Source organism: Leopardus geoffroyi, chromosome B3 (genome assembly GCF_018350155.1).
Source record: "Leopardus geoffroyi isolate Oge1 chromosome B3, O.geoffroyi_Oge1_pat1.0, whole genome shotgun sequence".
In the NCBI taxonomy this organism is placed as follows: Eukaryota; Metazoa; Chordata; class Mammalia; order Carnivora; family Felidae; genus Leopardus; species Leopardus geoffroyi.
The window spans coordinates 54,513,405-54,525,606 of record NC_059337.1 but is presented as its reverse complement, the minus strand read 5'-3'; the positions used below and the strand labels follow the sequence as shown (position 1 = coordinate 54,525,606).

The window sequence follows — 12,202 nt, the reverse complement described above, 5'->3', positions numbered from 1 at the left end:
TGAAGTAAACATTTTGAGTTTATTTAAGTTAGTATTTCTTAAACTTATTTGAGTGAGTAATGCCTACTCACATCCTGTGGATACAGGATATTTGCAACATTATAATTTAGAGCAATTCCTGTTTATATAGGCAGCTGTGACCTAAAGAGACTAAGTGAGTTGCCCGTATGTCACACAGTTAGTGGTAGAACCTGGGACTTCTGATTGGGTTTATTGAAGTCACCATTTTATTATGCTATTTATAAAAAGTAATGTGGATTATATATGGTTTGAACATTTTTAGTCCTATAGTCTGAGCCAAACACATCAACTGGCTTGCCTATTTAGCATTTATTTTATAAGAATGGAATTAAAATGGATTTCTTCATGTTTAGAATTTGGTCCTGGGAACAGAGGAAGCCCTGAATTGATTTAAGCAGGGCCAAAGTTGGATTTCTCTGGGCTAGATTTGGACTTCCTTGAGCCAAAATCTATTGCCACTTAATAGGCTCTACAAACCAACTGAACATAACAGGTAAGAGGGAGGGGATTTACCCCCATCTCACAGCTGGCATAAGAAAGATGACCCGCATACTTTATAAAAGCCTGATTTATAATTAAGGCCAGATAAAATCTCAAGTTTTTTTCCCAGGAAAACAATAATACCTTTTAGAACAATGAATTGTTTTGTTTTTTTTGGTATGTTAAGATGTAAAAATGTCCCTAATTCTTTACTTTTCCCTGTATTCATGGTCCTTTTTCATTCTTCTTTGAAGTACCCTTTCACTCTGATTCTGGGCCATATTTATTTCCAAAGGTCTAGTGTATTTTTACTTTTCTGCTATTGCCATAAGCACATTTGTGCCTGGGTTAGTCTGCTGGAAAATTAGGCACTCATGGAGCAGAGCCAAGTTGTTGGTTACCCCAGCTGAATCCTGTCTAGATTAGCTGATGGCCAGTCAACCCCCAGATATGTGAACGATCTTCACCAGGATCAAGAGAATCACCTGACACTTTTCTGATTCCAGAGGTATGAGCAAGGGATGTCCATTGTTATGCCATTGACGTTTTCAAGCTGTTTATTAGATAGCATTATTGTGCCAATAAATACTTTATCTTTGGGTACAGTATCAGACACATCTTCCTCAAGTGCCTTCTCAGATTCTTGGCCCCACTGTTTCCCAGGCCACTAACCACTTGCTTTGCCATAACTACCACCCTACATAGACTGACAGACTGCCAGCAGGCTTGTGTGACCTCTGCCTGAGGTCAGCTAGCTACATTCTCAGAATCCCTGGCCTATCTCAACACTTCTGCACTCTAGGAAGCACCATATCACAGAGTCTCCCCAGTGACTGTCAAGAGGGCCAGGGGATGCATGTGGAAGAGCAGTGAACCATCTGTTCGGAAAATTTGGATCAATGAACTAAAAAAGGCTGTCAGATAAATTTCTCTCTTTCTTCTGAAAGACTGCTTTGAGGCACAGCGTTTAACCCCCCTGCCTAGAAATATACCATGTAGCTGGGCAAGTTTATTTGCCAAGTGAGTGGCAATGTCTTCATGGCTTTTGATGAAACAGAAACCAAGTGCTATACAGTAACATCAATGTGCATTTGCTTCTCATCCTTGCTAGCCTTTCTTCCTTGGTTTCACTGGCATGGATTGCCTCTTCTAATAAAGTGATAGATTAAATTTTTAGTCTCTCTTCTAGGACAGCCACATATTTTAGTCCAGATTTGGTGAGGAAAGCAGATTCATAACAAGTATTACATGAATAAAGAGGTTTAATAAAGGAATTAGGGTTCACCCAAATATGGGAGTTGCTGTAGGAGTAAAGGTCTCGAAGACTGCAGCACAAGAGTATTAGAGAAACAGTCATTAACCAGTTCACCCAGAGATTCTCCAAGTACTCATGACTGTTCGTAGACCTCTATGTCTTGAGCACATAAATCTTCTATTAATCCCTTAATCATTCTGGTAGTTCTTTAGTTCAGGGGAAAGGCATCCCCTTCATCCCTTCAGAGGTCTTAGAAAAATGAGTGTATTGTTATACCCTTTATTGGGTCTTTTTCTTGAGGCCATGGTAATAGGCAGGACCCTGGATTTGATCTTTGTCCTAAGGCTACATTTAACTTTCACACATTTGATTTGGTGAAAAACATTTCATTTTGCAGCCCTGCCCATCTTAGGCTCTGTATTCCCTTTCAAATCTGTGTACCCACCTCTTTATTTTTCAGCTGTCTCTGAGTAAGTACCTTGTCAATTGCAGCTAATAGCAGCCAGCTTTTTTTTTTTTTTTTAATTCTGCCTTAAAATCTCACCCAATGCCATGAGTGCATTAGGTATATTTTCTGTGTCTCATGTTATTGCAGGCAATAATTTTACCAAAATTTTGCCTCCAAATACGGACAATTAAAATACTCTAGTGAAAAGTATGGCTAAAACACTTAATGAGCCCACAATGAAGACCACCAGACCGAAAATCAACACCCATAAATAAGAGCCAGGTACCACTAGACACCTGGTGAAAGCCTCCAAATAGCAAAGAGGGGCCCAGTTAACAAGGAGGGGAAAAAATCCAAAGGAAACAGACAAGCTGAGAACAAATGAAAAAACACTACATATCTTAAAAAAGAGATTATATTGTACAGCTGTGTGATAGTATAACACAAAACAAGAATGTGATTGTATAACAGTAAACAAAAATGGGATCTATAAATTGGAAAATATGATTGCTGAAATCAAAATTCAGTATAACAGCTGGAAGATAAAATTCGGCATAAGAGTGGAAAATTGTTAAGTCCGGTAAAGTCCAACCTTAGTTGAAAGTTGTACTTGAAACCATAAGCTACATGTTAACATTGTATTTAAAAAAAAACTTGCGGGTGGGGGGGGTAGTTATTTACCGACAATAGAGGTAATATTAGCCATTACTCTTTGTTGTAAAGAAGAAAATTACACATAACACCCACCAGAGAGCATCCACTACTGAAGAGTCACTAACAGTAAAGAAGACTGAACAAGTTGCCCAGTTGACATCATCCATCCTTCCTTGGCTGTTAGTCACCCAATGCTAGCACAATGGGCACATGAATGGAGTGTCTGCTGTGGAAGGGATGAAGACTGACCATGGGTTCAACAGCATGAATTTCCTCTGATCAAGGCTGATTTAGCTCTTGTTGCTGCTGAATGCCCAACCTACCAGCAATAGAGAACAAGACTGAGTTGCCAATGTAACATTCCTCATGACCAAATGCCAAGTTGGCCACATTAGGTCCCTTCTATTCTGGAGAGACCAGAAGTTCCCTGTCACAGAAATAGACACATATTACAGGTATGGGTTTGCTTTTTCTGCCCACAGAACCTCATCCAATACCACCATCTGAATGCTCATATAATACTAGATTCACTAGCATGGGATTTCACATAATATCACATCAAACCAGGGAACGTGTTTTACAGAAAAGGAAGTACAAGAGTGGTCCCATATCCACAGGACATTGACATTGTCATTGACAATATCACATATCACACCACCCAGAAGCTGCCAGCCTGACAGAGCATTGGAACAACCTGCTGATGGTACAGCTGAACAACAGTTCTGTGACAAGACTGTGCAAGGACGCCATGCTAAATATGTATTATATGCATTGGATCAAAGATTATTATATGGCACTGTGCCCCAATACAGAAAATATGGGTGTAGGAACTAAAGGGTGGTAGCACAAGTGCCTCCCCCTACAATTGCCTCTAATGAGGGATTGCCTCTAATGAAGGGTACTTTGTGCTTCCTATATTCACAACTCTGAAGTCTGCATAGTTAGGGGTCTTAGTCCTTAAAGGGACACACTTTTGTTAAGAAATATAGCAGAAATCACATTGAAATATAAGCTTCAGTTGCCTCCTTGGTACTCTGGGCTGCTTGTGTCCAGCCACCAGTAGACAAGAAAAAGCATCACCGTCTTGCCAAGGATAGTTGACACTGATCATCAGGAGGAAGTAGGGATCCTTTTACACAATCAGAGCAGGAAGGAGTAAGTGTGGAGACCGCATGATACACTTACCAAATTGTGACTGTAATGAATAGGTCTACCAACCTCACCCTGAAAAATGCATGATGACAAATTCAGGCCCCTCAGGGAATGAAGGTTGAGTTGCAACACCAGTGAAACCACCAAGGGCAGCATAGGTAGTATTGGACAGTAAGGGAAATCTAGAATAAATAGTGGTGGTGGCGGGGGTTGGGGGGGGGGAGATGATGAGTACTGATTGTATGCTCCAGCTTGACTGCAGCAATGGGGATTATAGTTTGTCCCACTAACCTCCATATTTCCTTCAGGAAAAGTGATGCCTTCAATCCTATAGGAGCAATTCCCTAATCATATATAGAAAATTAGACCTATGTAGAATGAGGGGTGGATTGTGTTAAGCAAAGAGATATGCTGCCCAATTCACCTTCAAGAAAGGGCTTTCTGCCTAGCTGCAAGGTAGGAGGTCAGCAACCTCCAGCTGTCAGATTCTTCAGAGTCTGCCTTAGCTATAGAGAGCTATTTTGCTACTGGTCATGCCCTTGCCGCATCTGCTGACAGTGAAGTCAACTGAGTGCAGCTGCAGAAATGATCGTAGCACACATGGGGACCAAAAAAACCTAAGCAAATAATTGTGAGAAATAATCATTTTAAAACACTACATTTTAGGGTGGTTTGTTATTTAACAACAGATATAGAAGTTGGTATCTGGTATCTTTTATTATTAAAAAAAAAAAGGTGAAACAAGTGGTATTGGCTTTAGGTGATAGGTGGAGATTGGAAAAATACTGTTAGTTGGAAGCTGAAAAGGCAGCGTGGCAGGCAGAATAATGCCCCTCCCCAGCAAAGATGATCGCATTCTAATCCCCAGAACCTATGAATATGTTACCACCAGCAGTAAGAAGGATTTTGCAGATGTGATTAAGGATCTTGAGATGAGGAGAGTATCCTGGATTATCCAGGTGGGCCCAGTATAAGCATGGGGATCCTTAAAGTGGAAAAGGGATACATAGCTAGTGTGATGCAAAATGAAAAATCAACTCACTGTTGCTGGCTTTACAGACGGTTGAAGGGAACCACAAGCCAACGAATGCAGGCAGCCTCTAGAAGCTGGAAAAGGCAAAGACTCCGCCCTGGAGCCTCCAGAAACGAATACAGTTCAGGCAACATCTTGATTTTATTCCTGTTGAGATCCATGTTGGACTTCTAACCTATAGAACTAAATAATCATAAATTTATGTTGCTTAAGTCTGCTAAATTTGTGATGACTTGCTACAGAAACAAGAGAACGAGTACAAGAATACAGGTTAGGAGGTTATTAGCAAAGGCTTGAAGAATAGTGGACAGGTGGTAGAAGGTAGAAAGGCAGTAAAGAAATTGTCAAATGCTGAAAAAACATAGTACCTGAGTTTTGCAGTGCAAGAATGCTTAGCAATACTTTTGCCCATGCTAGATGATAGAAAATGAACCTTATGAGCTTACAAATCTCTTAATGGGATTTCCAGGAAGAATGGTGAAAGTACCAATTAATGTTTTATAACTACTGATGATAATGTACAAGAGGAAAGAAATGAGCTAAAGAAGGAACTGTTCAATTTTAAAGAAGAATTTACAGGAAACATTTCCAACCCAGCACTTGTCATTTCTAATGGAAAAGGAAGCATGCATGACTGAATGGTGGAGCAGACTGAAGGGAGGACCTAAGAAGCAAGGCAAGTGATGGATTAGGAAATCACTGCCAGAGGGATGAACTGAACCACAGTGAAGAACTACTCTTGCCCCTAGTGTGGGAGCTTTGACTATTTTAGCCTTATGTCTCTTGTTTTCCTGTCCCCCACCTTTTGACTGGGAGTGTCTGTGTGGTTTTTCCATCCTAGAAAACCTGGACTGAGAGGCCACTCCCAAGCGGCTACACCTGGGGAACAATACCCAGGACTTCTATCCTGATTTAGACAATAAGATAATTATTTAAACTTATTCCATATGGGATAATATGACTTTTAGAGTCAGGACAAGTAGTATATTTTTGCATATGAGTTGGGCAAGAATTGTGGCCAGAGGATGGACTGTGAGAGACAGTCTTCAAAGATGGCCCCCAAATAATTCCTCCTCTTCCTCTACAAGCATACCATTCCTCTCTTCAAGGGGTGAAATCCATTTTCCTTCCTCTTCAAGCTGGGTTGGCTTTGTAGTATAACTTGACCAATAAAATGTGGTGAAAGTAAGGCCTGACAGTTTCTGCTTTCATGGTCTTGGTTTCCTGAGCTATCATGTTAGAATTCTAGCCTATCCTGATGGAGAGAGGGAGCACATAGCAAGTCCCTAGATACCACAGGGAGAGAAAGTCCACATAGGGAAGAACTGAGATACCCCAGTCAATAGCATCAAGGCCCCAGACAAGTGGGGAAGGTCTTCTCGAACCTTCTAGTTCATCAGCTTAGCCACCATCTGAATGCAAGCCATCTAAGTCATTCTAGCTGCCACGATTTTAGGGCAGAAGAACCACCATTCAATCCACAGAAACATGAGAAATTTAAAAATCATTGTTTCAGCCATTAAGTTTGGGGATGGTTTGTTACATAACGGTAGGTAATTAATACAGTAATCTTTTTGTTTGTAAAGGAGGAGTTAAGAAAAAGAAATTTATGAAGAAAAGACCTATAGAGAGCTGGGGGCCTAGACATTGCTTTTCTTTTTGAACTGCTCCTGCCTCCTTTAGTTGGTTGGTGGTATCTTCATCAATACAATTTTCTTAAAAACTCTGTAAGCCTTCTATAGCAAATTAGTCTACCCCACTAGATAAAAGTCACTTCTATACATCTCTTTTAGACAGGCCTCTTCTACCACAGGCTGAAAATCAGGATGCTGTGGAAAATGCTCGCAGGGCCTATGAGGCATTGCTTGACATCATTCTAAAATTTTTTTAAATGTTTATTTATTTTTGAAAGAGAAAGAGAGAATGTGAGCGAAGGGCAGAGAGAGAGGGAGAGATATAGAATCCCAAGCAGGCTCCACTCTGTCTGCACAAAGTCGCACATGGGGTTCGATCCCACGAACCGCAAAATCATGACTTAAGCCGAAATCGAGAGTCAGATACTTAACTGACTGAGCCACCCAGGCACCCCCATTCTGAAGGGTCTTACAGCCTCTGATTTATCATAACCCTGAGACCATGCTTTATTTCTTATTTTTGGCACCTTGGGCTATTTTTCTTTGCCCTGAGACTAGTTATAACATTGAAAATAATATTTCTAGCTGGTAAAGTGGAGAATAAAAATGGTACAGAATACTTCAGAGACTGTTCTGGATGTACTCTGAGTTTATAGGAGGATATGATGTCCATATATTTTACTTTCCTCTCTAAAGTCATCATAGAAAACTTTGAAAATAATACATTTTAAAACAAATAGAAGTTAAACTTGGAATATCTATTTTGTGATTAAGTGTATTATAAACATCATGGTAATGAAATGCAGTATAATCATAACAAGCATCATGAACATTTGATAAACAACTATTAATCTCTAAAGCAGAAAGGAACATGAGTAAAAGTTCTGGTTAGATTTTTAAAGTGGAAGCTCATCACTTATTAGCATAAAAATACTTTATGTTTGATTGTCTTATGTGAAAGTGTCAATTGCATCTGGTTCTCTGCTGGGAATTGAAAAAAACAATTCAAATACTTACAAAATAGTAATTGTCTTATTTATTCCTGAACATTATTTAATAACTTAATGTTTACAATCTTATTATCAAGAGAAATGGTTTCATTTAGCAAATATATATCCTTGGCAGTGCTACAGATAGAATCTAAATTGCTGAATCAGAGACACAGTGGGCTGGCTGGGTGGCTCAGTTGGTCAGGCATCTGACTTTGACTCAAGTCATGATCTCATGGTTCGTGAGTTTGAGCCTCACATTGGGTTTTGTTCTGACAGCTCAGAGCCTGGAGCCTACTTCAGATTCTATGTCTCCCTCCCTCTCTGCCCCTCCCTCACTCATGCTCTCTCTCTCTCTCAAAAATAAATAAACATTAAAAATTTTTTTTAATTACTGAAACAAATTTTCTGAGTTGATGACTGCTTTTTCTTTTTTAATTGATTATACATTTTGGAATTTTATAGCTACCATGATTCTGAGAAATATATTGTTTTGTTACCTTCAGGTTTTTTTTTTTTAAGTCTAAACATAATGGATTGTAAGTATAATGGAATAAAAACAATTGTAGATTTATTCTTTTTTTTAATGTTTATTTATTTATTTTGAAAGAGAGGGATAGAGAGCAAGTGGGAGTGGGGCAGAGATGAGAGGAAGAGAGAGAGAATCCCAAGCAGGCTCCACACTGTCCATGCGGGGCTTGAACCCATGAACTGTGAGATCATGATATGAGCCGAAACCAAAAGTCAGAAGGTTAACCAACTGAGCCACCCAGGTGTAGATTTCTTACATTCTCAAAGAAGATTACCTAATTTTCTTTTTATCATTTATCTTAGGGGATTTTTTTTCCCACAATGATATATTATTAAATGTTTGCTATTGTAACCTCTTCTTCTCCTCCAATTTCTCAAGTAAATATTTCATGAACACTTCAGGAAACCCTAGAGAAACTTTCAGTACTTTAACACATAATAAGTTCTGATTTTAAAGCACTTTGTCCAGAAGGAAGGAAAGAAGGAAGGAAGAAAAGCAGGAAGGAGGGGAGGGATGGAGGAAGGGGAGCCAAAATACACTGCTGAACCAAGTGGCCTAATGTTTTATAATCTTAAGGGGAAAAAATCCTTTTTTTCTTTCCAAGACATATTTCCCTGAAAACATGTTTTTTGTATTTAAAAAATAGAAGCCTTTGTTACTATTGGAAAATACTTTTGTAAAGTTAAAAATGTTTTCCAAATTTAAGTCTGGACACCTCAATTTGTTTTAACAATGGGAGTTGAGAAGCTATTCCAAAATTAAATTGATTTTACTTTTCAGATGAAATCAATGTACAGAAACATTTAAAGCTGGAACATGGTATCTTTAGAAACCCAATCTATCCTTCTGGACATGTGGTAGGTCCTTAGAGGCACTACATGAGAAGAGAGGCTACATAAGGAATAACTGAAGTACCTCAATGAATAGCACCAAAGCTCCAGACAAGTTAGAGAGATCCTCTCGAACTTTCTAGCTCAGCTTAGCCACCACCTGAATGTAACCACAAAGCAAACCCATTTAACATCACTTGAAGCAGCTATAAAGATATTTAAACTGTATACCACATAAACTTTATATTAAGCAGCCAGGTAGTTGACTGAATATTTTTCATTAGTCAGTGACTCTGTTGTAATATGAAAGTAAGCATACTTGATAGCTTTTACTGTATACAGGAGAACTGAAGGTTTGCCAGGCATTGCTTTTTCTCCCCAAGATTGCCAACATTAGGTCTTTAAATATAATGTGCACATTAAAACTGGTGAGTAGCATATTGCTCATTGAAGTTGGTTTGCAAATTGTTGAAAGTCACCTTTTTATATTCATCTATTAGTAATAATAAAGACTTGATATTTCAAGTTTCAGTTTTCTAGAAAGCAAGACATACCATGTGTATCTAGAAAGCAAGACATATCATGTGTATCATTCTATATAAATGATTTTGATTATGGGTTGGTGAAAAACTGATTGCAATTTAATGCTAACCAATCAGACTCTTTTGGGGCAGTGAATTTTTTATTAAGTTTTTAATTTTAATTCCAGTATAATTAACATACAGTGTTATATTAGTTTCAGGTGTACAAATAGTGATTCAACAGTTCTACACATTACTCAGTGCTCTTCATGATAATAGAGACAGTGAATTTGAATAAAAAGCTGCTCCCTTCTCAATCTACTTGTATTAAGATCTTTTCAAGGTACAATGGATTTTCAAGGTGAATGTTCCTGTCCTCCTCCTCAAATTCATATGTTGAAAACCTAATGCCCAGTGCGATATTATTAGAAGTAGGGCCTCTGGGAGGTGATTAGGTCATGAGTGGAACCCTCATGGATGGAACTAGTACCTTTATAAGAAAAGAAACTAGAGAAATAATCTCTTCTTATATTGGTCAGAATTATACTGTATGCACACCCTGAAGTAATCATTGACAAGGGATGCTCAATCACTATTTGCCTTTAAACTAGGTTCACTTAGGGGCACCTGGGTGGCTCAGTTGGTTATGACTTCAGGTCATGATCTCACAGCTGGTGAGTTCAAGCCCCGTGTTGGCTCTGTGCTGTTAGCTTGCCTGGAACTGGCTTCAGATTCTGTGTCTCCTTCTATCTCTGCCCCTCCCCACTTGTACTCCATCTGTCTCTCTCAAAAATAAATAAGCATTTGAAAAATAAATAAACTAGATTGACTTCCTTGAAGTGGTACCTATCTGAATGAAGTCACATTTTGTGACTTAAATAAAGGGAAAGTGGAAGAGGAGGATTATTGGGTTGATTAATATTTTTCAAACTTCCAGTAGCAACCCATTAGAGGATCATGGGGTATAGTCAACATCTTACAAAATGAAATGAAATGAAGTAAGACAAAACAGAAATGATAACTTCACCATATTTAATAGGTGCTAACATGCTTTGTGAAACTTATATTTCAGTTATGCATGTGTATATTGTTATGATGTAAGAGGAATTTCTTCGTGTAGATCAAAGTCAAAGAGTTTAAAAGTCCCTTGGGTAGACAACCAGCTGTGTGTGCTTAGACAGTCCCTATTGGTCTTCTGAAAATTAGTTAAGGGAGTATTTGATCTGATTCTTCCTTACAAGATATAATGAGGCTTACCAGGCAAAAGAGACCCAAGAGTGAAAATTATCTAAAGTACATGAACTATCTAAAATATGTGGACATATATAATTGTTTAAAAACAAACTAGATAATAAAAAGAGAAATTATACACATGGGGTTTTATATACAATCTCTTAATTTTCTCAGCATCCCAAGATTATGTATTATTCTCATCCTAAAATGACAAAAAAACAGCCAAACAAGGCTCATAGGTTAGTAAGTGAAAGTCATAGTCATAGTCTATGACTATGTGAAACTCATAGGTCATAGTAGGTGAAAGTGACACAGCAAATAAGTAAGAGAACTTGGATTTAAACTTAGGTCTTTGTGATTTAAAGAAGCTCAAGTTTATTGACTACATTAATCTACCTCTCCAGTGCTCAAATGCCTCCAAATAATTTATCACTATAGCAGCAGTTTTGTTCTATGGAACAATGGCAATGTTAATTCAAAGCCGTTTAAAACTTATACAAACAGAAGCAACCACATAAAATATTTCATGTTTGATAAAGAAAGGAGATAAACCCCACAAATTTCTAAGTAATTAAGGCCTTTCTATGAGTCATGGACTATTTTCCTTATTTCTAGTTGAAATTTTCCAATCAGCAAAAGAAATGGCATACAATGTTTGTTTTTTTAATTTTTTTTTAACGTTTATTTATTTTTGAGACAGAGAGAGACAGAGCATGAACGGGGGAGGGGCAGAGAGAGAGGGAGACACAGATTCCGAAGCAGGCTCCAGGCTCTGAGCCATCAGCCCAGAGCCCGATGCGGGGCTCGAACTCACGGACCTTGAGATCGTGACCTGAGCCGAAGTCGGATGCGTAACCGACTGAGCCACCCAGGCGCCCAGGCATACAATGTTTTATTCAAATCTAGGTATATGTACAACTGTTCTTCTATTGTAGACCATTGGCTGAGTATTTGTGTTGATATAACAAGAAATTTTGTTCCAACTATAATTTTTATACATAAAGTAGTGGTTTGCTCTATGTCAGGAAGTGAGCTGCTTATGTACTTAGATTTTTTTTTTTAACTTCTTTTAGTTTTTTTCCTTTTATAGATTTAGAGCCCATTTATCTGCTTGAACAGTTGGATACAAATAGTTTTATTACTGAGTGCTTTAAAATGGACGTTTCTCTCTGGTACCTCAAAGAAAGACCTTAAGATTGCCAAACTTTCCTGGCTTCACCCACTAAAATAGGACATGTGCTACGGGTATTAGAACTATAGCTCTATGAATATAATACTACAAAAAAGTAAAATTAATAATAACCAATAAATATGTATTCACTCTACCAAAGATGTAGTCCTTTATGACTAGAAATACTGTGGTTTCACATTCTAAAATGAGAGTTGGAATGGATGTGTAGTGTTAACATTTGGGGACCCG

At 38.2% G+C, this 12,202-nt stretch overlaps 1 long non-coding RNA gene across 1 annotated transcript in view; it reads left to right on the top strand.

Annotated features, from left to right (window-relative positions):
* The first annotated feature begins 11,687 nt into the window (after window positions 1-11,687).
* The window catches only part of LOC123583050, a 67,398-nt gene continuing 66,883 nt past the window's right edge, over window positions 11,688-12,202 (top strand). Inside the window, exon 1 of the long non-coding RNA XR_006704719.1 lies at window positions 11,688-12,027. This is a non-coding gene — a long non-coding RNA (uncharacterized LOC123583050). The remainder of the gene's footprint in view (window positions 12,028-12,202) is intronic.